Source organism: Camelus dromedarius, chromosome 20, assembly GCF_036321535.1.
Source record: "Camelus dromedarius isolate mCamDro1 chromosome 20, mCamDro1.pat, whole genome shotgun sequence".
NCBI lineage: Eukaryota > Metazoa > Chordata > Mammalia > Artiodactyla > Camelidae > Camelus > Camelus dromedarius.
The window spans coordinates 12,076,982-12,104,792 of record NC_087455.1 but is presented as its reverse complement, the minus strand read 5'-3'; the positions used below and the strand labels follow the sequence as shown (position 1 = coordinate 12,104,792).

General features: G+C 46.8%; 1 long non-coding RNA gene across 2 annotated transcripts; it reads left to right on the top strand.

The window, feature by feature from the left end:
- Positions 1-323: 323 nt before the first annotated feature.
- LOC116148938 (uncharacterized) lies at positions 324-25,348 on the top strand. 2 transcript variants are annotated; one of them, XR_010377027.1, is made up of 4 exons: positions 324-705; positions 19,489-19,530; positions 20,074-20,147; positions 24,273-25,348. It is a non-coding gene; the product is annotated as an uncharacterized LOC116148938 (long non-coding RNA). The 2 variants fall into 2 exon arrangements; XR_004132539.2 differs by lacking the exon at positions 24,273-25,348 and having other exon boundaries at positions 20,074-20,840.
- Positions 25,349-27,811: the final 2,463 nt, after the last annotated feature.

Genomic DNA, 27,811 nt, shown 5'->3' with positions numbered 1-27,811 from the left:
GTGGGTGGGAGGGAATTGAACAGACTCAGAGCTTCTAAAATCTAGTTAGGCATAAGAATGTTCTGAAACATTGTTACAGTACAGATTGCTGGATCCTTCTCCCGAGATTCTGATTCTGAAGGTCTGGGGAGGGACCAGGGTATCTGCATTGCTAGCAAGCTCCCTGGTGGGACGGCTGATTGGTCATGGTCCCCACTTGGAGCATCCTGGGGCTGGATGATCTTGAATGTCCTTGTCATTTCTGCTGTTCAGTGATTCAAAACCCTCAACAACTCCTGGTCACGGAGAGCTGTACCAGGTGCTGGACATAAAGACACAAACCAGGCATGGTTTCTGTCCTCTGGGTCTAGCCCTCTAGGCAAGGACATCACGCAAGGTCTGTGGGGCACATGCAGAGATGGGCATGGTCAGCTGCCCATGTGGGAGGCAGGTAGGGCTCCGAGGCGGAGCGTGCTGGGTGAGCCTTTGGGCTGAAGTTGTCACTAACTGGGAGGACATGTTAGGGGATGACTCCTGGGTGGAGAGCAGTGAGGCTTTTTTAAATAGTCCACAGAGAAAGCTTTGGGTAAATGGTCTTTGCATGTTAGTTCTGCCCTTCAGGAGCTGCCAAGCACAGCTTCAGCTATTCTCCACCTGCCTGGAGGGTCTGGGGAAACCAGAGGAGGAGGCTCCTGATGGGTCAGCATCCCTGGGGACCACAGTCAGGTATGTGTGTGTGTGTATATATATATATATATATATATATATATATATATATATATATATATATATATATATATATATAAAAAACACACTCACAGTTGATCCTCATTATTTGTGAATTCTGTGTTTGTTGATTTGCTTACTTGCTGATGTTTGCTTGTAACCCCCAAACCTACACTCATGGCTCTTTCACAGTCATTCAGGGACACATACAGGGCAATGGACACATCTGGCTTACCCAGCTCTCATGTTCCCACCTGAACGGTGCTCTGCCCTCTTGTCTCAGCTCCTTTACTGTAAACATGGGTCTTTTTGAGGTCTATTTAGTGCCATCTTTTGAGCATTTTTGTGTTGTTTGTGGGTGATTTTGCTGTTTAAAACTGCCCCCAAGCATGGTGCCTTGGCGCTGTCTAGTGTCCCCAAGCACAGAGGCCAAGAGATGCCTTATGGGGGAATTAGGTGTATTGGCTAAGCTTCTTTCAGGCATGGGTTATAGTGTTGTTGGTCATGAGTTCAATGTGAACGAACCAACAATACATATTAAACTGTCTTTAAACAGAAACACATACAAAGTAAGGTTATATATTGATGGGTTGATGAAAATGTTGTGACCAGAGGCTCCAAGGACCTAACCTTCTATTTCTCCTGGGAACAGTGGTGCAGCAATAACTAAATCAGTGTTCATGGCAACTTTATAAAACATAACTACCATGAATAATGAGAATTTGTGTGTGTGTGTGATGAAGCCACTGCTAAATATTTCTTTTGCTCAATATTACAAGTTAGTGTATTTAACAAGATAATTCAGGGTTGCAGCAAGAATTTAATAAAATCCAGACATCCAGGTAAATTTTGGAAGCATTCTTACTAACCCTAACTGGTAGCAATCGTTACCCAGTTTAGCCATCTCCTCTTCTGCCTGGGTTTGAGCAAAAGACTTCTTTTTATTCATCCCGAACTCTTCGTCAGCTTTCATACCCAGCTGAATTCACAACATCTCACCAACTTGGTTTAGATACAAGTTTACATCGAACAGATCTTGGTGTTACAATGTAGCTGAATGTGACTTTAGTGTAGATCATCGGACCATTTAAAATTGGTTATGATTTTGGTTTTACCCCTGTGATTCTGACACCAGTTCCGATGTGTGTTTTTTCCTGCATCACTAAGCAATTCTCCGAGACGCAAGCTGGGAGATTTAACTAAAATTTAACTAAACTCTGACACGGTCTACTGCTATGGGAGGTAGCACCAGATCTCACAGGCTAAAGGCTCAGTCCCACAAGACTGCCCCCACTTCAGATGTTTATTGCAAGCCCAGGTTGTTACCTGTGCTTCTGACTGACAGGCAATGAATCAAACGTTCCCATGACTCTCTCCTTGCGTTTGATTAATTTGCCAGAGTGGCTCACAGAACCCAGGAAATCAGTTTGCTCACTTGATTACCCATTTATTATTACAAAGGATATTAAAGGATCAACAGTCAGATGGAGAGACACACAGGGTGAGGTCCCCAGTGCGGGAGGTTCTGTCCTTGTGGAGTTTGGGGGCCAGCACCATGGCACGGGGATGTGTCCTGGTTCATCGACCTGGAAACTCTCATCACGCCCATCCTTTTGGATGTTTATGGAGCTTTCCTTACATCAGCAGGATTGATTAAATCATTGCCTTAGGCCGTTGAACTCAATCTCCAGCCCTCCTCCCCTCCCCGGATGCTGGAGGGTGGGGCTGAAATTTCCCACCCTCTAATCACCCGGGGCTGGTTCCCCTGGCAACCAGGCCTCATCCTCTGGTGCAGTAGGGGCTTTCCCAAAAGTTACCTCACTTAAATAACGAGACACCTTGATCGCACTCTTCACTTAGGAAATTCCAAGAGTTTTAGGAATTCCATGTAAGGAACTAGGATGAAGACCAAAACTACATTTCTTCTTATAAATCACTGTCACATCTGTACGACTTAATTCCTGCACTTGGTAGACTGACAGTTTTTGCCATGGAGGGACAGATGGTACATGGGCTTGAGATTTCCTTGGGGTCTGATTTGTGGGCAGGGAAACTGCGGAGCAGTGACTCCCCAAGCCTCCCCCGCTTCCCCCACATCCCTCCAGGCTAAGGCAGGAAGTCTGCTTCCCAAGCCTTCCCCACCCGGCTCTTTACTTCCGGGCCTAGCCCTCCGCCCTGGCCCCTAGGCCACGTCAGCCCTTCCTAACTCGTTTCCGAGAAATGCGGTGAGACCAGGAAAGGACCCTTCAGGCCTTCATGGAGTTGGAAGTGGACGCGATTTCCCTGGGAACCAGGGCCCCGGGGCTCGGTGGCCTTCAAGGACCTTGAGACCCCTGCCTCCCACGGGACGTGCCGCGCAGGAGGGAGTCCTTGGGTGATCCCGGGCCCCTCACTCCTCCCCGTGGGTCCCCGGGGACCTTGTGGGCCAGCGGAGCGAGAGGAAGCACTGAGGCTGAAGGAGTGAGGCGGCTGGCTGCCGGCCCACATAAACACGCTCCATCACTGTAAATTATTTACGCGCCATATGGAGGCTGGACTGGCTCCTTGACGGGTGCGTTAATTAGAAGCTGAAGATCCAGCCTTGGCGCAGATTCCTGGGGGCTGCAGGGTGAGTGGAGAGGAGGGGAGGGAGGCTGTTTACTTTCCCTCAGCATCCCCTGATTAGAAACCTGCAGTGTATACCACCCCACCTCCTCCCCAGGAGGAGCCTGAACTCCGTAGACCAGTGGGCAAGGCCTCCTTCCAGACGCAGCTCCCACACCAGCCCTGGGCTTCAGGCACGACGACGTCTCACTGTTCTGTGTGCGGCTCCCACCTCCAGGCCTCTGCGTCATGTGCCCTCCCCCCTGCCTGGAATCCCTTCTCTTTCTCAGCATCCTTTAAGGGACAACTCAGTTGTCACCTCCTCTGCATGGCTTCCCCCCTCACCCACTAGAGAGTGGAACTTGCTTCTTTCTTGTGCCCCCAGAGCTCTGCACATCCTACTTAGCAGCGGGGCCTCCGGTCTGAGCTCAGACACCAGCTGCATCCCTTGCTGATAAATCTTGTGTTTCCTCAAGTGAAACCAAAGACAGTGATGCTTTAGGGTCTCCCTAAAGCTCTGTGGGGAGGATAAATACACAGCTTGACACAGTGCTTCACACGACAAATGACATCTCCTCATTATTATTGTTGTTGTTGTTGTTGTTGTTGTTGTTGTTATTAATATAGTGCTATTTCTCTCAGTTGTAATCACTTCCATCATAAGCCTCGCTCTTACTAGACTCTGCCCTACTGGAGTACATGGGCCACAGTTTTGCTCATCTCTGTCAAAAAACAAAGTGAAGATCTAATTGGCCTTATTTAGCGACTCATGAATTAGGCTCGTCCCATCCGGTAAATAGACAGGTGCTCCAAGGGGTTGGGCACAATGGAAGGCTTTTATAGGCCAGAGGAATTTGCAAAAGAAAAGACTGCTTCAGACCCCAATGTCTTCTTTTGGAGAAAGGGACCAGCGAGGGTCTTTACCACGCACGTTGTCTCTTCTTCCTTTTGGAGGGAACACGGAGAGGACCCATGGGATAGATTAGCTCATGGGTGCTGCCTGGAAAATTCCAGACTGGCCGATTAAGATTACATTTCTGGAGAAGGTCGAAACTGCAATTAGATCAGGTTTTAAATCCAGATTTGGTATCGTTGGATTTAGCACAAGCGAGGCCATTTTGGACCTGCTGTTTTCTCTTTAAATATCTCTAAACCTTTTGCTTCTGGCCCAGTGCCTGGGGCACTTAGTAGGTGTTCAATAAAGAGTATGTATTCAATAATAGCACATGTGTATCGTAGCCAATATCTACCGAGTGCTTACTATCTTCTAGGCTGTGTTCTAAGCCCTTTACATAAATTAACTCATTTAATACAATAGTCCTATGTGATTGCTGTTTATCCGTATTCTAATTGAACACATGAGGAAACCAAGGCACAGAGGAGAGAAATAACCCATGCAAGGTGACGTACTTGAGCTGAGATTCAAACCCAAACAGATTCAAACCTCAGTTGTCCCACTGCTCTCACAATGTGACATTAGCAGCCCAGACTGGGTGTTCGCTGTGAGTGCCTGGCACCGAGTAGGTGTTCAGTGAATGTTGAATAAATGTTTGGAGTCTTTGTATGTTTGATGGCCCAGACTAAAGGCAAGCAAGCCACAAAGATCAGCTACTAAACAGGGTGAAAGTTTCTATTTGCTAAACTTATCTCTAGAAAATGTTTTTCTAGAGTCTCCCGTCCTGTGTGTTTTTCCTGAGCCGGCCTGCTCTAGACTCAGCACTCGACCTTCCGGAGCAGAGGAGCAGTCTGTGTCTCCCAGACAGGCCTGTGTTTCTGCCCTACCGCCACCCGCCCTGCAGGCTGCAGACCTCTTCCCTCTGCCTGGAATGTTCCTTCCTTTCCCTCTTACCTGCGCCTTCCCCACTGACACCGTGATCCATCTGGAAAACTCTTCCTATTCCTCGAGGTCCAATTCACACAGACTCTCCCCTGGGAAAGCTTTCCCACTGGCTGTGCTCTTCCTTAGCGTTCCCACACTCAGCACACGTCTAAATGATTTGTATTCACATGTCTGTGTGATCCCCACAAAGTGGTGAATGGCAAGGCCTTTCGTGCCAGATTCTTTCTGTCTGGCTCTGCCACCCTGTACAAGTCTCCCGGCCTGAGCCTCACTTTCCCCATCTGTAAATGGTGCCAATCAGGGTACCTACTTCACAGGGCTTTGTGCCCATTAAGTGGAAGAGCATGCATGGAGCACTCAGCCATGAGATGTGAACAGTGCAGGGGCTGCATACCTGCTCCTCTACTCTTATTCTTCTAGAATGAACCCTGTGTCTTTGCATCTCTAGTGCCTGGCACACAGCAGGTGCTCAATAAATAAAAATGCAACTCAATTTCAACGAAGTGAGCATTTGTCAAGGACCCATCAGGTACCAAGGGCTAGGTATGCAAAGATGAGTGTCAGCTAAAGATCAGGATGCCTTTGTATAGAGATAGCCAATAAGAGACAGGATGATGCCAATATGGTACTTTCACCTGTCCATTAAGGCATTTGTTGTGCCAGGCTCCGGGGAGACAGAGGTGAATAAAATGTACTCCTGGTCCTCGAAGGGACATGACTGGGTACATAAAACTTACAACACAGGCAGATGACTGCTGTCCTAGAGGCATGGATAAAGTGGACTCCAGGCTCAGGGGACAGAGCCACTGGACTGAGGGTTAAGTTTGTAAAGGACGGGGGAGGGGGCTGGATGAAACAGGCTGTGCCTTTGCGCAAGCTGGCCCTTTTGCCTGGGACATCTTTCCTTCTCATCCTTCCTGCCTCAGATGATGCATCCGCTCCTCAGTGAATCCCCCTCGGAAAGCCCACATCCTCATCACTATCACTGCACCTTGTTCATTTCTTTTCAAGCACCAGCCATGGTCCTTAGTGAATAAAATGAGGAAGGGAAAAGGGAAACTAACATTTCTTGAATACCTGCTATATGCCAGGCACTGGGCTCTTCAGTTGACGAAAGCTATTTAATTAATTTCCCCAATGCTCCAGGGGTGTCCGTATTATTTTCCTCATATGGAAGACTACTAGAGAGGCTCCAAGAGGGCAAATGCCTTTGCCCAAGGTCACTGGCCAGGAAGTGGTGGAACTGGACTTGGAATTCAGGGCCGGCTGCCTCCCCACGCCCTTGATGCTTTCATGGTACCGGGAGAGGCCAAGTAGGCAAGAAAGGAACGGAATGATTCATTCACTGCCCCAGGCATTTTCAGCAACAAGTAAGTGATTTCCCTAATTCCCAGTCTGCTGTTAATAGCGAGTTGTGGTCGCTCGGAAAAAGGCTGCAGAAAAATAGGTTTTCTTCTTAACTCAGCAGCACCATCTGCAGGATATGAGGGAACACTGCAAAAATGCTCTGGGGCGAGAGGTCTCTGCTGGAGGGGATTCTGAGAAGGGACCTGAGATATCATCTAATGACCTATGATCTTAAAAAAAAAAAAAAAAAAAAGCAAATTGAGACAAGAACAGGAACTTACTCAAAGTCACATGTTAGTGATATCAGATTTGAAGCTGTATTTCTTCTGACTCCCAGTTCAGTACCCTCTTCCCTCCCACTCACCCTCCTTCTTTCCCTCTCCCCTTTCGCTCTTAGTCTGTCCCTTCGTCTCTCTTCTTTCTTGCTGTCTCTCTTTCATTTGGTAGGCATTCACTGAGCACTCAATATGCCTTAGGCATATTCCTTCTTGTGGGATATAAATATTGACAGCGAAAATTTGCCTTTTAGGGTCACTGTTTAATTACTGATTAATTGCCATTAACAACATACTTCATCATTACAACGAAGACACATTGCACGTTAGTGTGCATCAGGCACTAGGCTGAAGGCATTATCTCAGCGGGTCCTCACAGATGAGGAAGCGGAGGCTTAGAGAGGTTTGGGAACGCGCCCAGTGTGGTTCAGTACTCGTGGAGTGGGGATTCAGACCCGGATCCTTCTGACCTCAGAGCCAGAGATCTTAATCATTATGTCTTATTTACTCTTTAAAGTATCTATGGTTAGTACAAGAGGAAGCTGTACTCTAATTAGGACGTTGCTCCCATTTAAAACAATTACTTACTTCCTGTATAAGTGTGGTGCTGACTCTTCCCAAATTCATTGCTTCTGAAATCTCTAGGCGTTTATACTGAAGTTCCACCCTGCCCCAGGCACTATGCTAGGTGCCAAGGACACTGAAGTGACTATAACTCAGCTAGAAGCCTGTGGCCTTGGAGATGGCAGTCTTAAGACACAGTAATGGGCAAGATGTTCCCAAAGAAGCGCTGCACAACTCCAGGGGGCGCCATTCACACCACAGCTGATGGAAGCAGAACCTCCTGATTTGAGTAGTGTGCTGCCTGTGGGACCGTATATGGTGGCCCTGAGCCAGTGGGATGGGAAGGAGGGGCAGGGACAAGGGGGTGAGGGGTGGGGAGCAATCATTTCCACCTCTGCAGGGTAGGCAGCTTCATGGCAGAGGGCACTGGAGTGTGAAGGCTGCCAGAGCTGTACAGACTTTGATTTCCTGTTCTCTTAGCCTGGGAGGTAGGGTCAAGTTTTGAGGGAATACGTCTCTGCGTTTTGACCTGCAGAGCAGACAGTATACTTTGGTTTCCATTTCTGCATTAGCTCCCAAGTTGTGTTTTGTTTTCAGTTCCCAGGAAATTTACTCTCATTCTCATTTTGGGGTGGATGGATAGTTTGTCTCTCTTGGGGTGGTGGATTGCTGAAATTGGACCTCCCCGATTGCAGTAGCATGTCTAAAACCAGAAGATCAAGTGTGGGCACCCTTGCAGCCGTTTAAGGACTTCTTTGCCAAAACCATGGGAGAATGAACTCACTGCCACCCCAGAGAACGGAGCGTTCATCCCATAGGCAACAGCACCCCATCTCTCTGCACTTCCCCTCCCTCTCATCACCTCTAAGAGCATTTTGTCTGTGTATGTGCAAATTTCATTTTGTTTAACTTATAGTAGAAAAAACAAGAGGCACTTTTTTCATTTTCCAAATATAAAATTGTTTCATTAATAATGATTATACTTTGAAGATGCTAATTCAGACCCCTCCAGGGAGGGCACGGTGACAACCGCAGGACTGCATTGGGCCAGTTACTGGAAGGATGCCCAGGATGCAAAGATGTAAAGGACAAAAAGACCTGCTCCTGGACCAAGGAGCCCTTACTCTGCTGCTGGTCCTGCAGCCACAGGAATGACCACTGTGGGGAAGGATGGTAGTGATGAAGGATGAGTGAGGGAGACGGGGAGGCACCCTCCAGCACCCCTTTAATGGCAGAGCAAGGAGATGGGGAGAGACTCTTTTCCATTCTGCCCTGGGAGAAAGATGTGGATCAGCCTCTTGATTTCACATTGATTTGGAGTCAGAAGGTTCCTTGCTTTCCGTGTTGTGGGCTAAGTGGTCAGTCTGGGACCACAATCGGCCAAGATAACCTTGCTTCTATGGGAAAATGAGTTCTCAGGTCCAAACAACTGTCTTAGAAATCGACTGTTGGAACATGTCCCTTTGTTAAGTTGAAGCGCCCCTGTGAAAAAAGCCATGGGCTGGGAATTCTGATGCCTGGCTTCCAGGCTGCCCCTCGCCAGCTGATTTTGGGCAAGTCATGTCATTTTCCCCTTTGCGACCTCGCCTGTAGGATGAGGAGCTGGGCTGGATGGATTGCCACGCTCCTTTGGAGTCTGAGACTTCAGGACTTCTGAGCCTCTTTGTTGTGCTACTTTCATTTCTGGCATACGTCCGCATTTCTCACTAAACAGACAGCTTCTTCGGCCCAGGGCTTGTGGGCTCCAGATCCGTCTGTCTCTCCTCTGTGTCCAGGGAGGCCCTGGACCACTGCTGAAGGGCATCAGGAAGGGAGAAACCGGGGTGTTTCTCTTCCCCTCTGCTTTCAGTCGTGTCTGGCAGAGGTTGTATTTCTTCCTCGGCTCTGGCTCCTACCATGGTCCCAGCTTCTTTGAGGGTGATGCCAGGCCTTGGGTTCCTATGATCCTGCTGCCCCCTGTCCCTCTAGCTAAGGGATCTCCTGCTATTGTTAATCTCCAGGTCGCTCCATGATTTCCTGGTGGGCTCTCCACCTTTCGTCACTCACGTCACCCATTTTCCATGTTAATTTTCACCTGTTCCAAATGCTTCATTTCTGTTCACTTGGTTGGACTTTGACAGAGGCATTCAAACTTTTGTTGGCTTTACCTTATAACAGCCAGCAATGAAGATGATGATGGTACTAATGTGGATGATTATAACCCCTTACTTGGTGTGTAACCTCACACAGTACAAAGCTTTCACTCAGGGTTCTGTAATCTGAGTCTCATAATAACAGTGTGACGTGAGAAAGGCATTTATCATTAATTCCACTTCACAGAAGAGGAAATGATCTCACTGAGTTCACACAGCTGATATAGAGTTGAAACCAGAACCCAAGGCTTTTGATGTCTCATCTAGCTTTCTGTCCCTTTACTTTTCATCATTATCCCACTTACCCCACTGGAATGGTGACTTAATGCTGGTCATTCAGGATGGCGTTTTCTTAAGTGGGGGGCATAAGCCATCAGTCGACGGTGTGTTAGTTATCTACTGCTGTATAGTGAGTTACTCCTGCACTTTGTGATGTAAGAGAGCATCATGGAGGTGGTCCATGCATGCATTGAGGCTTTCTCCATCCCACGTTTTCTGGCTTGATTGTTCACTCAGAACTTGATGAGCCCTGGGAGGGCTCTGAAGTTGTACTTTCCAACAATTTGAAATGGGGTCTGGCTGTGGTGTGATGAGGGGCCTGGCTGATGTTTGCCCTGGGTAGCATGGAACACCCAGGCTTCTGCCTCTAACCAAGGGGCAAGGGCAAGAGGATGAAGCCTAAACGTATTCATATTAAACTCATTACATAAGAAAGACCACTGTGTCTTTCTCTCCGTTCGTATTCTTCATCCAGTCTAGTGTTTCACATGACACTAGAAGGCAAGGTAGATCTCTGTATTAGAGGCACTTACAGGACCTTTGAGAAGAAAATTATTTTCTAGTCCTAAGTCCCCAAGGATCACAGGTTTCGAGAAGGATCAGAGTCATCCCATCCATCACATCCATCACTTTGTCATTAATAAATATTTGTGTTCACCCGTGCTCACATTGTGCTATTCTCTTACTCCACTGTCAGGGAGTCCCTGCCAAGGATCTCACCTCAGTTATTTCTGGAAGTCCCAGGGGGTGGCCCATGTGTCCAGGGAAGCTCGGTCCTTCTGGCTCCCACACCATGTTTGCTCTTCCTTCCACAGCCCCAGCTTTCTGCTCTGATGTCTACAGACAAGCTTTGGAAGCTCCTGCCAAGGCTGGTGTCTGTGTCGGGCCCACTGTCTCCATCCAGGGTCACACTGTCTTCCCCGCTGACCTGAGGAGAACACCTGTCTCTTTTTACATCCTGTTTGCAAGGCGAGACCACCTTGCTTCTCAATACACAAGATGATGTTAATGGAATAATTTCAAGTTTTGTTTTCTTCTGTTTCAGCCTCTATGCATACAGTTCTGGCCCAAGCGCCAAGGCATAAAGAAGCGAACTGAGAGATTTCTGAGCCATTGCACTCAAGCTGTCCCTTTATCTTCCACATTATTCCTCCTGTCCCATTAGAACAGTGCCCCAACACTGTTCCTTCGGGATGATGTTCACTAAAGTATTGGGCACAAACACTGGTAAGGGATGTGTTAATTATCTATCATTTCAAGGCACCGCAAACCTGACAATGTAATTTTGTTCAACCATGATTCTTAGGTTCCAAATATTTTTGAAAGCCTCAGAAGGACAAAACCCTCAAGGTCAATTTAAACAAGTCGTGGTGGAAAATTGGTCGGTCAGAGACAACTTAGCTGCACTTGCTGAATTGAATAAAGGGCATCTATTTGATGCAGATAAGGGATGTGACCAGGAGGAGGACGCTAACTGAATTAAGCCCTTAGAAGATGCCTTTCCTCAGCTAAAAGGAGATTTCTGAAAATCGTAAAGGAAAAGGATGAGAGAGTGCCTTGATTTTTTTTTTTCCTTTTAAGTCTGTGATATGGGGAAAAAAAGATGAAAGAGAATGACAGGAAGTTGGCATTGAGTGAGCCAAAGAGCAGCTGTCTCTTGGATCTGGAGAGTCTAATTAATTTATTTCTGGGCGCTCAGCAAGCCTGGCCACAGGCTCTGGAAGGACTCAGGCTTGTATTCATGGTTGGGATGAGTATGGCCGGTGAGTGAGGCCCTGCCCTTGAGTTAGCTGGCGTTGGTGTTAGGGGAGTCTGTGGAGACAGACATTGTAACCAGGGGTTTTATTGTTTTTAGATTTTCTCCGTATCATATTTCAGTGCCAATGTCTGCCTGAGGTAATGGAAATAGTTAAATGATTTGTGATCTTTTAGTATAACAGCTGTTTTCCATCAAAGAATTTGTCTTTGGGTTCCCCCCAAAGCAGACCCCAGGCAGAGACTTGGATGCCAGCAGTGAGATTGGAGGAAGCTTCATTCAGGGAGCGGGGAAGGGAGCCAGGGGAAGGCGAACCCGGGTCACTGAAGGTGTGTGAGTGAGCCAGTTGTCACTGTGGGCACCTGGGTCCAGTGTACTAGGGACCCTATAAGAGGCAGGATCAGCTTATCTCAAAATTGCCCCTGAGGGATGAGGTAACCGGGGTATTTGCCTTCTAATTCTTGTCCTGTATTACTTATAGATCACCTGTGGAAGTGTTAGCTCCCTGGCCTGCCCCAATAGAGGGCCAAGTGCAGAGAAAAAGGAGTGTCTGGGAACTGTCACCAAACTGCAGGTGACCTGTGGGATGGGCTGATGGGGTGGGGTAGGACATTGGCTGGTATGAAGTGCATCCATAAAACCCCAAAAGACTAACAGCCTACAACAGGGCATGCCGCCTAAGGCGGATTGAATAACTAGGGCTCATTTGGACAGACAGCCATCCAGGACAGGGGACACCATAAAACTGACCCAAACAGCATTGCTCTTGGCGTCAGTGACCACAGGTACCCATGCCACCTTGCATCAGAATACCAGCCTCTAGCCTCTCTTTGCTGGCTGCCTTTAATTAGTTGGACCCAGGACTTGGTGATGTCCAGGTAGCAATGGAAAAACTAGAGAGGTACAAGGAAGGACCCCGGAGAGGATTCTAAGGCCATGACAAGCCAGAGGCATCTCTGAGCGTATTCTTGCTATAACAGGTATTCTTTGCATTAAGAGTAATGAATCACCCCTTATTTAAAACATGGTAAGTAGCTGAGATTATTAAGAGTTAAAAAAAAAAAAAAACTGCCTTGTCCTGGAAGGAAGGGAGTTGGTCAAATACTAAAATTCACACTTAATTCCTTCACAGCCAGGCTGTGGACAGACAGAGAATGGAGAGTTACTTTTCGAACTCAGAGCACTCCTATGAGCCATGCTATTACTAATTGCTAGCATTTACTGAGCGGTTACTACATGCTGGGCTGGGTTGTGCTCTTTACATGTCTGACCGCACCGACTCCTCAGAATAACCCAGTCGGAGAGGTATTCTGAATGCCCCCAATTCATATGTGCGGGAAGAGAGACTCAGGTTAAGTAACCTGCCTCGGTCCTGGGAACAGCAAGGGCAGACCTGGGATCTGCAGTCAGGTACGACCTCATGAACTTGAGAAGAAGTTCTGTAAGGGGACCACCAAGCTCAAGTATGCCCTCTAAAGTGGTTTGCGTACAGGTGGGCCAGAGTAACTGAGTTGTTACTGTATGGTTGGGGTCCTGGGTTTCGAAGTGCCACCTGTGCTAAGTGGTTGGAGTAGCGCCTGCCCTGTGGACCACTTCCTGCCCTAACGTTCCACATGTGGGGCCAGACTTCCCAGGAGCGGGAGGCTCTGGAGCAATGGTGTCCTGGGAGTCGGGTGATTGAGATGCTTACTTTGGGTTCCACCCTTGGCTGGCTGTTTGACTTCAGGCAAGGGACTTAGTCACCAGGGAACCTACTTTTCTCATCTGTAAAATGAGGATAATGAGACCTGACTCCTGCCTTTCTCGCAGGGAGGGCAGGAAGCTTCCTGAGATCACCTCCCCAGAGCCTTTTGATCTGCTTGAAAGAATCCTCCTTAATTGCCCGGCCAGGCACTCGAGCAGCTGGGCGAAAGTTTTATGACCCGAGATTCCCACAGCCCATAATCCACATGCTTCCAGAAGCCCTCTGAGGTTCTCAACCAGAGATTCGGCTGGCGGACGTCTTGCCAGGCCATCAGCAGAGATTTCTCAGAGCCTTAGTCATGTAATAGGCGGTTTCCCAGGGAAACTCTTGCCAATGCATCCACTTATTCATGTAGTGTTTCTTAAGAGCTCTGAAGCGCACACAGCAATTTCTCACCCCTCCCCAGACCTGTCCACAGCAGTCAGTTCTGGCATCATGGAAGGCTGCCAACCCTCAAGGACAGCTCCAGGACACTTTAGCCAGAGCTTGGATGTGCTCTGTGCCCTCTGGTTCCAGTTTTTAAAAGGCTTCTTCATGTGAGGAGTATGTCCACCTTCTCATTTCTTGTCTGGACCATCACAAACACGTCCTAAAGACTCTCCGTGCCCCCAGCCCCGAGCTCTGTCTCTGTCCGCCTCACTGTGACCTGATACACACGACGTGCTGCGTTTCTCCTTAAAACCCATCAGTGCTTCCCTATGGGCCACACCATAAAAATGGAACAAATTAACTTGGCATTTAAAGCCTTGCTCTAACTCAAAATCTGGCCCCACCTTTCCCCTCTTTCCTCATTCTTCATCTCTTCCCATGGTTGGTTCATGGATTCAGTCAGCCATTCTACTTTATTGGCTTATCACCCACTGTGTGACAGGTGCTGCGTTACACCCTAGGGACCAAAATAAGACCTCTGTTCTCACGAAGCTCACAGCCTCATGGGAGATACAGACACGTACACTGGTGAGTGCTGTGAAGTTCCATAAGTGCCATAACATGGGGGATGGAGGGTGGACAAGAGCCCATCGGAGGGGGTCTGAGTCTGCCTGGGGCAAGGGTATGATGCCCGGGGCACTCAAGGATGAATAGGATGCAGCCCGACAAAGAGCCGGGGTGAGTAGGGGGAGTGGAAAACGTGTCCCATCAAAATGATTTTAACACGAAAGAGGGTGCAGAAAATTGGGGAGACTCACACGGCAATTCATGGCTTGGGAAGAAGCCCAGTTTCTGAAGGCCCTGGTGAGCCTTGTTCAGATGCCTGGACCTTATCCTGGAAGAAAAGGAACCAGAAGCAGGAAGGTCGTGTGGTCTCCACCCTCCTGTCTGGGCAACCTGGGAGGTCCTCTCAGACTCCCAGGCCACCCACCCCCTTCCACCCCCCACTGCCCCTGCCTCCTTCCCCTGCTCTGCGCATTTTCCTCCTGCTGGGGTTCTATCCATCTGTCATGGTCCCCTTCAAATGCTATCTGGACCTGGGGTCAGAATTCACTGTTCCTTCCTCTGAGCACCTGGAGTCCATTACTTGTATGCTACCTTTTATTGTATTCCACTTTATATTTTATGTCAGTTGCAAATGTTCATCTCCTGCACTGGACTGGGAGTTCCTTAAAGGGCGTCTTAACCCTAGAATATTCACATCTGCATTTCCCACAGCACTTAGCTTACAATGCTTTGAGCCAGGACTTTCTCAAGCTCTTGTTCCTCTGCTTATTAGCAACGTGATCTTGGACAAGTCACTTTATCTCTAAGACCTTGAGTTGTCTCATCTATAAAATGGGGATAATGATTTTTATGGCATAGGATAATTGTGAGGATTAAGTAAAGTACCTGGTTAACACTCAATAAACATTAGTTGCCCCCCTCCCTCCTCCCTCCTCTGCTCTCTGGCTCATAAAGATTGCTGCAACATCTTGGGAGAGCATCCCTGAGGGAGCCGGGCCTCACTTTTCCCGTGGGTCCAGAGGAAGTGTTGGGTGCACATGCGAGATCCCATCTGCACCGGTTTGCTCAGCACCTGTGCAGAAGGGCAAGACATCAACATCATTGTGTGGAGTCTTAGTTATCAGTGTTCGTCGACGCCACCCACTCTAATCTGATTTTTTTTTTTTTGACATCATCCATGGAACACTTGTCCTTAGTATAAACAAAAAGAAAATGCTGGAAAGGAATTGTGAAAACAAATTAAATCATGTGAGTCTCTTTGTCTGGGATTATGCCCTAAACCAAGGTGGGCTCCCAGGGAGAGGAGACACAGCAGTCTGTCTATGAGTTTTGCCCTTTTCTACCTGGGCACTGCTCAGCCTGTGTATAGAATCTGTACTCTGGGGTGATAAGGGTCATTGTCATGGCTGTGGCTGTCTTGACATTTCTGTCACCGGCAGCAGCCTCCTCCCCTTCCCCCTCATCACTGCCTGGATGGGGGGCAGGGAAGACCCCCACCTCCTCACCCTCCATGCTGTTCTCTACAGGCACCGTCTGCATGCAGAATCTCCTAAGTCCTTGTGCTGCGTTCGTACAAGCTTGATTCTTACAGCAACCCTGTGAGGCAGGTAGAACAGCTTCCATAATTGTGATTGGCGAGAAATCCCAGTGCAGAGAAGTCGGGTGACTTGCCCAAGTCACAGCGTGAGCTGGGAGAGGAGTGGCGGACATGCAGGGCTGGGGTCGAGTCTCAGGTGGTCTAAAGCCTGAAGAAGGTTGTTTGAAAGAGAAGACAGCCTTGTTTCTCAGTTGCCAGCCCTGCCGATATAATGTCACTATGGTGTCTGAGGAATTTTTTTAAGCACCAGTGGAAGCCAGTTCCTTTTTCTACCTCCTTTTGGCACTTGGAAAACTCACTGTGTGCCTGAGACCTATAAGTGCTGGCTGTTTGAATAAAGACTGAAGGAGCCCATGAAGACTAAAAAGGAGATAAGGGTTTATGGGGCTGGTGTGATTTCTGGAATGTTCCACAGGTGCTTCTGACCTTCCTGCCTGGCTCACAGACATGTCAGATCCCATGAGCACAGCCATCGCCTGTCACCGAGGAAAGTGCCCGAGACAGGCCTTCTCCCTCTGCTGCTTTACTCTTATGTCCTCATGGGAAGAGCAGACATGCTGTCATTTTGAGGATACTGGGAAAGGCTGATGTTCACTGGGTCGCGTTTGTCTGCGGAGCAGGGTTAATATTTGAGTCTTCCCGTCTCTTTCTTCCTTCTGGACCTGCCTGGGTTCTGACACGTTCCTTGCATTTTACTCTTCATGCTTTAAACTACCCTCCCTCTCCCTGCAGGTATTTTAGGAAAAATTTTGGCCAAAGAACAGAGATGATTTTTTTTTTTTTGTCAGCCTCTTAATTAATTAAAAAAAAACACTTCAATCAGGTAGGGTATGAAAGGTTTAGAATTCTAGGAGACATACATCAGCAGATGGATTTTTTCATCTAGACCCTTTCTATTTTCTACTCAAGATAATATTGGGATATATTAGGTGTTACCTGCACCGCCTTCTCCGCTGTCTGCTGGAGAGACTTTGCTGCCTGACCTGTGAGCACCATGTGGGTGGGCTCGGTTTGGTGGGAGGTAGGAGGCTCTGGGGCGGGGTTCTCAAACTGCACATCACAGTCATCCTGGCCGCTTGAGTCAGAATCCCCTGGAGATGGCCCAGCCATGGGGAATTTAAAACCGAATCTCCTTCTACCTAGAATGTGGATATGGATGGCATGTCCATATTCTAATATGCAATATGAACCTCTGCTCCCAGGCAGCCTCCATTTCAAAAGATTATTACATTTAAATAAAGTGATTTTCTTCCCTCTCTACTGAGAGTTCTTTCTATCTATTATCTAGTGGAAACAAGCACCTATTAAGAGAAGTACCTCGTACTTAGTGAGAGGAGTACTCTAGCACCTACCTGCGGACCACACCCTGGGGCCCCTTCAGCCCTCTTACAGTCCCCGTGGGGGCAGTTTGGAGCCCTTTCTTCTCCCAGGCCTCTGGACGACAGGCTCTGTTGTAATCGAACCCTCCGGATTTCCCTGGCAACCCTAGTGCCCGAGGGTCCTTTCCTCTTAACCCAAAGGACCACCCAAGATTCCTAGAATTCCCCACCACCAGCATCCCTCAGCCTGTGCCTCAAAGTAGTGGCATAACGTTTTCCATCTGATCTGTATCCTAATTTTCGGCTGGGAAAAAAGTCCCTGTAACTATAGCTCCCACGGAACTCATTTCTCAGAATTCCTCCAAGAACCTGGGACGATTGAGTGTAAGCAACACAGAACTGTGGACACTTTGTAACACTTTCTGACTCTTCCTGCCAGTTCATCCTGTTCTCCTCAGCTGGGTGAGAGCTGTCACGAGGCTGGTGTGGCAGCCTGGGAGGAAAGGTGACAGGGCCTCTTGGTCTCCATTAAATGCCAATTTTACACAAACTGTACAAGAAGATGGGCTTCCCAGAAGCACGATGCTCTCTACTTAGGGTTTTGATTCACCGGAAACTGCATATGCATCAACAGTACAATCTGACGTCCCCACTCTGATGTGACCCTAGGCTATATTCCTGCGAGTGGTCCCGTTCTGTTGAAAGTCAGGCCCATCTGGGGGATCATGGTCAATTCTGGGCATTGGCTTAGGGGAGAGCATGCACAGACTGGAAAGTCTTTAGAAGATGGCAGCTGTCATAGGGAGATTTGAAATGGTTTATCAAAATGAAAAGAAATAAAACTAAGACAGTCTGGAGACCTGGGCTTAGGAAAGAACAACAGGTATATTCTTTATGGCCCCAAGAGCAGCACACTGTGCATCAGGCTGGGCCAGGCTGTGCTGCAGTAACAAAACCAGCCACAGAGACCACAGCGGCTTAATACGATGTTGGTTTCTCTCTCACACTGCTGAAGCGCAAGGCAGATTGTGCATTCTCTTTAATTTTGTAAATAGCTGTGACACCATCTGGAATATATGGCCCGTGGGCAGCTACTGCCAGGGGGAGAGAGAGAGATGGGAGAGGTATGGCCACTTCAAGTTGCCTCAGTCTGGATGTGCCGAAGATATATGACCAGTGAGACCAAAAACACTTACTATTCGGCCCTTTGCGGAAAGTTTGCTAACCCTGACATAGAGAACCAGCTGGCTTCTGACGTCTCTTCCTTTTCTTCATTTAAACTGACTTCTGTAACACTATATGCCAAGCGCTGTTTTAAATGTTCTGCAAATATAAGGTCATCGGCTCCTAGGATAACCCCATGAGGTGGATCATATCATCTCCACTTTCAGATCAGAAAATTCACATCTAAAGACATTCAGTGAGTTGTCTGAGGTCGCATAATTAGGGTGTGGCTGATCCAAGATTCAAATCTGGGCATTGGGGTTCCAGAATACTTGCTCTGACCACTACACTATGCATGTCACACAAGCTTGCTATGGAAGCAGACTTGAGATGCCAGGGGGCGGTGAGAGTTTGGAATCCACAGAAATCATCAGCTCCCAGGGAAGCAGAGCTGGAAGAGGGCTCAGACAGCACTAGAACCAATGCCCCCTCCTTTGTAGGAGATGGCCAGACTCCTGGGAAGACTGAGGCCCACAAGGGGAAGGGAGGTCAAACTCTCCCAGAAAGATCTCGGGGCTCCAGAAGGTAAAAGGCTAGGGAGAGGTGATCGGACCAAAGCTCTTTAAAAATGATAACTTCCAAAAATTGTTTAATTATGGAAATTTTAAAACATACCCCAAAGTAGAAAGGACCCATGCAACCTTCACTCAGTTTAACAATGATAGACATTTGCTAATCTCATTTCATCTGTCACCTCCCAATGATTTCAGAGTAGAGAATAGAATTTTTAAAATAAATCCCAGAATCCTATTATTTTACCCATAAACAACCCAGGGTCCGAATTCATTTTGTTGGAGGATTTGGGGGAGAAAATGAAGCCTCGATCAGCCCTCTGGGGGAAGGGGGCTCCTGTTCTCTGCAATGTCAAAGGAAGGTCTGCACACACCTATCCAGCTCTGGTCCTTGATTCCGGGCTGTGGCCTCCCTCCCTTGTAAGTGATGCCAGGGCCTTCCAGACTCGGGCAGCTCCTAGCGGATAAAAAACACATTGTGAAATGCTGTCTGTAATCAGGACGAAAAAAAAATGTCTTGAGTGGATCTCTTATTCACAATTGTCCTCCTTTCCGGAATGCAGCCTCCTGCCCTCTGCGGGGCCTCTGAGCCCTGCCGGATGGGTGTCCGTGTCGGCTGAGTCACCTGTGTTGTTCCTATTATCTTATTTACTCGTGTTTGTCATTTTCGAGCAGCATGACTCACCTGGCCCAGAGGGAACCGGAGAGCCTGGAGAGGTGAGTCTGTTATCCAGCCCTCACAGCCACTCCTTTGGAAATGAAATCCTTTCCCTTTGAATTCTCATCTGAGCACTGGAATGAAGGGACAAGCAAGTCCGAGGAGGTTTTTGGATCTTTCAGAAGGGCTGCTGGTCAGGGTGCCGGGCTCTGGGGTGGGTCTAGCAGCCTCATGGGATTCTGGGAAATTCTCGCTCCCACTCCCCGACCTACCTCTGGGTCTTCCCAGAGAGTCTGTCATTCTCCACAGTGTTGGACTGGGCCCTTCAGTAGCCGAGGAGAGAAAGCTCTCTGCTCAGTACCCACAGAAGCATCCTCCTCCGGAGGCAGGCAAGGCGAGAAGCAGGAGGGGGGCCATTGGCGCATGCCCAGTCTGCCCCCTCCCAGGCCTGATGACATCACCCCTATATGCTGTTGGCCTCCCAGGCCAGGCGTGGGTGCTGTGCTTGGTTCCCCATCCTGCCCGGCTTGGAAGAGAGCTGGGGAGTCCTTTGATGGCATTTCTGGACCACAACAAACACTGGGTCTCCCTCCCATTTCCAGGTCGGAGCTCACCACCTCCCTGTCATCTACAGCTGTGTTCTTCCACACAGCAGCCGGAGTGATCCTTCCCCATGGTAGGACAGATCCCAACACCCCCCTGTTTAAAACTCTACAGGGGCTTCGCTGGCATGTGAGATAAAATTCATATCATCACCATGACTATCAGCCAAAGTGCTCTCCACCAGCCTAGGGGTGGGGGGTAGGGCAGGGGGCCTTGTTAGAGACAGAGTCTCAGGTCCCACTCCAGACACGCTGAATCAGAAGCAGCATCCATATCTCATTAAAGCCTGAGACACCCCCACGACCTACAAGGGCCCAGTGGATGGGGCCTCACTTTGACTGCGTATCAGAATCACCGGGGGAGTTTTTACAGCGGAAATGTGCAGCCCCCCAGGCCTCAGGGATCCTGATTCAATGGCTCCTCACTGCTACCCGGAAGGTAGGTTTTACTGGTCCTACATCTGCAACTGAAGAAGCCAAATCTCGGAGAGGTTAAGCATGGCGTCCAAGGGCACCGCCACGCGGAGGCTGAGGCTGCTGCAAAGGCAAGAGGAACTGAAAGTATGGGCTCTGGATTCAGGCTTGTGTGGGACTTGATTCCTGCAGCACCTCGTACAAGCTGGGCAAGTCATTTATCATCTGAGCTTCATTTTCCTTATTTGTAAAACAAGAACTGATGTCACGGTTAGGAAGATTAAATGAAATAACGTGTTTAGCACTAGTGCTTGCAACATGTTAAGAGCTCAGTAAATGTTACCTGCCACTATTGTCATTGTTACTTATTATTCCTCATCCTCAGTCTTTTGGACCCTTTATGCAACAGAAGCTCTGAATTTTCTGGCTCTCGGATTTTTCTCTGTTGGATTATGAGGCCACTGTGGCACAGTGAAAATGGCGTGAGACTTGGAGTTCTCTTGTTTGTTGTGTGTGATTTAAGCAGAGCACTTGGCCTCTCTCATCCTCTGTGTTCCTTATCTGTGAAATGGGGACATGAACACTCATCCCCAGAGTTGCGGAGAATGCAGGCTGTGATGTCAGGCCTGATCATTCCGGGTCTGAATAGGCTGAAATGGGCTGAGCTTGTTAGAATGTGAGTCGTGGGTACACCATCAAATCCTCGTCCTTGAAATTTCACCCTACGCATAGCAATAACCTTGAGCAACAGGGCCGCTGAGGGAGAGAAGAGTTCCTCTCTCCTGACAGGAGACCACTATTGGCTTTCCAGCTGGGTCCTACTCTCTTTTCTAGTGCTGAGAGAACTGGGGACCCAAAGGTGAAATGCAATGGGCCACCAACCAGGGACACCTTAGCCCCATCCGAGAGGCAGAGAACACAGGGGCCCTGCTGCCTGGATGCACATTGATTCTACCTTTACTAGCTGTGTGACTTTAGGCAAGTGGTTTAACCTCTCTGTTTTTAATTTTCCTTGACTGTAAGGCCATACCATCTACCCCCTTGAGTGACAGTAAGGGAGGAATGAATTAATAAATGCTTGGAGTCACATTCAGCATCTTGCAAGGGCTCTGAAACAGCTCTACACTCCTTCCCCAATGAGCTGAAATGTCTCCTTTGTGCTCCCACCTAATGGGGCTTGCAATGTTCTCTGTTAATCTCATTTCCCCATGAGCTCATCTGTGTTCTGGGTGCCTAGCAGCAGAGAGCTGGATACATACTTGGTGTTTATTATTATCATTGTTTTTGTCAGGAGGAATGAGAGAGCTCGGTGGTTAGTGAACAGGAGCTGGACACCTGCAGACCAGTGTTACAGGAATTAGACTCCGGTCAGCAAGACCTGCAGCCATGGTCGAGGAATGCCAGGTCCCAGGCCAGGAGCAACCCTCATCGCGTCAGTGGGGCAGAATTACTCAAGTTACTCACCGCTTGCGCTGTGCCTGGGGCTGGGCGTGTGCGCGCCCCTCCCTTAGGCCCATGATGTTGGAGAGATGGGCAGGTGACAACTCACCACCGGGAAGAAAACATTCTCACGGTCTGCCAATCACTGAAGCCTCAGAATTTTATTTCTCTCATCAAAGTCTCCTTCTGTCCGCACTGAGTCGGCCAGAGAGGAAGCTTTCAGAATCTTCGGAGGGGAGCATCTGTCAGAAGAGCAAATTTTTCTCTTGCTAAAACTGACACTGACCCATTTTAGGCAATCGAAATTCTCTCTTTTTACCACATTCTAAGTCGCTTAGGAGTCCCTTCTTGTGAGGAGGTGAGAAAAACCCTTCCCTTCGGACATTTGCATATTAAGTTTTAAAAAAATTTTAGTATTTATTTATTTTAATACAAAGCTTCGGCATTAGCAATTTTTTGGAAAAAATAAAGTGTACAAAAATATCATATTAAGTTTTAATTTAACAAATGCTCATGCAGCACTAGTCTGCAGGCAGTTGCAGGACTTCATAACTATTAGCTGATTCTAACCTTCAAGATGACTCTTTGAGGCAGGTAGCATTATCCCATTTTATAGGTAAGAAAAACCGAGGCGCAGAGTGGTAATTGTCTAAGGCCCACAGCTAGTATCACAGAGGCGAGCGTCTCCTAGCTTGGCTCCAGAATCTGGGTCAGATCCTGAGGCTGTGTTATCTCAGTTTAAGTCCTGCAACCTTCATTTAGGTCTGCAACCACCCGCAAGGTAGCTCTTACTCCCATTTCCTCAGAGGACACCGCGGCTCCAAGATGTTAACTTTGCTCAAGGTCACACAGACTTAGGTGGCAGGGCTGCAGTGGGCATTTGCTTTTGTCTGACCCCAAAGGGACAGCAGGCTGAGCTAACTGCTCCGCCCACGGAGGAACGATGTTCTACCTTGAGAGGCGTCGACACCAAGGGCGCTTCCCTCACAGCTCCTGTGGATGGTCAGGAGCTCCCACGACTCGAATTCTCCTTCTTTCTCTTTTTCATTTTCTTTCTTTATCCCCACTTCTCACAGTTGGTTTGGAACCTGTAGTTGAATGTTGGATGGTGGTGCTGATGACCAAAGGCATCTTTGTCTTGTCATTCACACTGTTTTCCAAGGACGTTGGTGATGTACTCCTGGCTCCTTGGGGGAATAGGCAGAGCCCTGCAGGAGGAGGAAGAGGACGGTGGTGCTGACAGTGGCTCTGCCTCTTGCTTGCAGGGGAACTTGGCCAGGTTACGTAACTTGTCCGAGCTTCAGTGTTGATGTCGAGTTGGACAAGACTTAGGGCTGGTTGATTAGATTTTTGAATTTAGTGTTTTTTAAGCTGCAGAATATTTAAATTATAAGGAATCTTAGAAGTACCTCCAAAAACTCCAGATATGTCCAAAATGGTATCATGGGGGCCGTGAAGGACTCTGCAGAGCTCAAGACTGGAAATCACTGGATCAGGTGATACCAGACTTTGCATGACAATGTGAACTGGTGTGTCAGCTTCCTAGAACAGCAGTAATAAACTACCATAAATTTGGTGGCTTAAAATAACAGAAATATATTCTTTTATAGTTCTGGAGACCAGAAGTTCAAAATCAAAGTGTCGGCAGAATTGTAGTCAGTCCATGGGCTCTCGGGGAGACTCCTTCCTGGCCTCTTCCTAAACTTCTGGGGGCTCTGGCCATCCTTGGCTTTCCCTGGTTTGGGACTTTATCACTCCAGTCTCTGCTTCCGTCTTTACATGGCCTCCTCCTCTGTGTTCTGTGTCTTCTGTCTCTTACAAAGACACTTGCCATTGGATTTCAAATCCACCTGGATAATCCAGGATGTCCTCAACTCAGAATCCTTAACTTACATCTGCAAAGACCCAAATAAGGTTATGCTCAGAGGTTCCAGGCGGTTAGGACATGAACATATCTTTTTAGAGACCACCATTCAACCCACTACAATCAGTGATGACTTGTAAGCATCTACCACATGCTAAGCATCCCAGGGATACAGAGATAATCAAGACAAAACTGCAACTCCCTGAGAACCTCTAGGCTCGTTTGACAATTTCTACTTAATTTCAGGCATTTGCATTGATGCTTTCTTCCCTTCTTCCCTCCCTTCCCTTTCTTTCTTCCTTCCTTCTGTCCTTCGTTTTAAAGAGGAACTTATGGATATATAATTTACAAACAGTAACCTTTGCCCTGTATTGGTATACAGCTGGGGAAGCAGCCTTAGAGAGGTAAAATGCCTGCCTCCAGCGTACACAGAGAGGAGGAGGCAGCAGCCGGGATTTGAACCTATGCTTTCTCTTACCAGGGCTTGCATCAGTCTCCACGGTCTCTAAGCTTCCTCTGGGAACCTCCAATTCCTAGTATATCAAGTCAGGAGGCTGACAAGATGCTTTCTAGAAACCCTGAGAGCACTGCCCTTGGAAACTCCCATCATGAAGGGCAGGGGAACACTCCTTATTCAAAGCAACCCTTCAGTGCGAGGAGACTTCCTGACATGGAAATTTGTATGCCTCCTATAAGCACCACCTGTTCGTGTCTGTGTGCCCCGGGAAGTGGATTTACAGCTTAGGATGTCTCATTTCAACTGAACTAATCCTCACAAAATGGCCAAGTGATGTAAATGATTCCCGTGAAGAAACTGCAAGCTGCAGAAAGGACTAATGCTGCTGCCTGAGGGCACAGCAGAATAGCTGACTCTGTCCCTCCCCAACTCCTAGCGCTCGCTGCTTCTCAGCTAATGACTGGATAAAAATAATGGCAGTCCGATTGCATCAATCACTGAGTTGGTCAAAAGACTTGAAATATTATGAAGAATAATGTTTGAAATATGGTCTCTCGTCCACTGTCCTTAATAATGACTCTCTCTGAGTGATCACTGTACATTGACACAGCTAATGAAAGCATGAAGCCACGGCAATTAGCAAGACATTTAGAAATTTTTTTCAACTGGTTAAAATCATGATATATTTAACCCAGCCCCTTACAAATATTGATTAAATTTGATTATTTTAAATTTATTACTTCAAAGTGAAAGGTCATAATCTATTGGTCAAACACTTATTCCTCTTGCTATGTTGAAATGGCTGGAAAAATATCTGAACACTTCATAGTGACATCTTAACATGGACTCCTTGGTCGTCGTTAAATATTGTTGGAAGATGCACAGAACTTGTTGCTGAAGAGTTGAAGACAACTTAAATAATTCAGTGTGAGAGGTCTGCCATACAATTACTGGAAAGTCTAGATGACTCCAACATAGTTCAGCTTGTATTATTTCTAGATTCTTCATTTCTGTAATGAATTACATTGGAGAACTCTTCCCTGTGAGCTCTTAAGATGTACCAGAAAAAAAAAATTCTCAATAGTAAATGAGTTTCTTAACAAAAGCAATGTTTTTGGTATTTGTGTTGACTGGAATGAAAAAAATAGGTAAATTTTCAACTGAGTACCTAATATGAAATTTATCTGCCGTATTGTCCACAGCAAGTTAGTGAAGCCAGGAGGTTAAAGCCACAAAAGCACAGAGCACAAAAGAATTGCACTGATACGAATCATTATACAAGAAGTTTAAAATATAGCAGAATTTTTATAATACAATTAGGGAGTGCACCTGAAAATATTTTGTTCAAGCAGAGAATTCTCTCATTTTCTTTTAGCAAAATATTTGAAACAGCGAATGAACAAAAATCAAGGTTTCCAAATTGTTTGATCTTTTCAAGGATGACAAGGGACTGTTGGGAGTAAGCTATAATAGATACATTTGAAAAAAACACAAGCATGCACTTAAATAGTCCCTTCAAGGTAAGTGTCATGATTTAACAATGAACAAGACAATAACTGATTTTCAAAAACAAAACAAAACAAAACAAAACAAAACAAAACAAAACAAAACAAAACAAAACAAAACAAAAACCCCACAGTAAGATACCGTCACACATGCACCAAAATGGCTAAAGCAAAAAAGAGACAATCCCAAGGGCAGGCAAGAATGTGGAACACCCAGAACTCCCACAGTCGAGGGAGTGTATATTCATGGAACCTGTTCTGGCCACTGTTTGGCAGTATCTACAAAAGCGGGACATAGCAAACCCAGTGACCCAGCAGTTCCACTCTAGGGATGTACCCAACAGCAGTGCAAACATCTGCTCACTGAAAGATGGCGGTGAATGCATGTAACGGCACTATGCCTTTTTTTTTTTTAAACATTTTTTATTGAGTTATAGTCATTTTACAATGTGTCAAATTCCACTGTAGAGCACAATTTTTCAGTTATACATGAACATACATATATTCATTGTCACATTTTTTTTCTCTGTGAGCCACCACAAGATCTTGTATATATTTCCCTGTGCTATACAGTATAATCTTGTTTATCTATTCTACAATTTTGAAATCCCAGTCTATCCCTTCCCACCCCCCACCCCCTTGGCAACCACAAGTTTGTATTCTATGTCTATGAGTCTGTTTCTGTTTTGTATTTTTTTGTTTGTTTGTTTTGTGGGGTATTTTTTAGATTCCACATATGAGCAATCTCATATAGTATCTTTCTTTCTCTTTCTGGCTTACTTTACTTAGAATGACATTCTTCAGGAGCATCCATGTTGCTGCAAATGGTGTTATGTTGTCAGTTTTTATGGCTGAATAGTATTCCATTGTATAAATACACCACCTCTTCTTTATCCAGTCATCTGTTGATGGACATGTAGGCTGTTTCCATGTCTTGGCTATTGTAAATATTGCATAACAGCACTATTCCTAATACTCAAACACTGCAATGTTCCCAAATGCCCACCAGAAGTGAAATGGATAAACTCATTGTTGTGTATTCACACAAGACAGTACTCCACGCAACAAGAATGAATAATCCAAGACAGCCTCAGTCACGTGGATGAATCTCACAAATGAGATTTTAAGCAAAAGGAGCCAGGTGCACAAAAGGGTGCCTCTGATAGATTCCACTTATGTGAGGTTAAAAAAAAAAACATCAAAATTAATCCGAAAGTTAGGAGAATGAATTTTATTTACAAACCAAAACTAGACTCATGGTCATAGATAACAAACTATGGTTACCAAAGGGGAAAGGTGCTAGGAAGAATAAATTAGGAGTTTGGGATTAACAGATACACATTACTATATATAAAATAGATAACAAACAGGACCAACTGTATAGCACAGGGAACTATATAATAACATATAATGGAATAACATATCTTGTAATAACATATAATGGAAAAGAATCTGAAATATGCTCAAAATTTTGTAACTGATATGGTACTAGATCCCCAAATGCTCAGAGGCCACTGGTCTACACCAGCATTTAGCCTTTAGAAACAGATTATTTTAGTTGATATGGGTCAGAGACCAGGGAGGTGAAGTTTTGAATCTTAGCGCTGCCACTTACTAAATATATGATTTTGAGCAATCAGTCAATTAGTATCCGGATCTGGGTTTTCTCATTAGCAGAATAGGAATTTAATACCAACATGGAAAAGTTTCCTGGGATGATTTAAATGAGTCAATATTGTAAATTCCCTAGCACCTTGACTGGCTGGTGGAGGTTTAATCAGTAGTCACTACTACTGTCATTCAGTTGTTTACTAGTGTTTTCCAAACCTGCTTCATAGTAAGGATCTCCCGGGTGCTTGTTAAAAATGTTTGGGTCTCACCTCAGATCTTCTAAAGTAGAATCTTCATGGATGGGGCCTTGGAAGTTGAATCTTTAGAAGATGATTTTTATGATCATGCCAAATTTGAGAAAGACTGATTTACGAGGTGCTGAAGTTCTCTCCTTTAATGATCAGTCTCCATGCGTCAGTCTTATCTCCTAAGAGCCATGAACTCCCA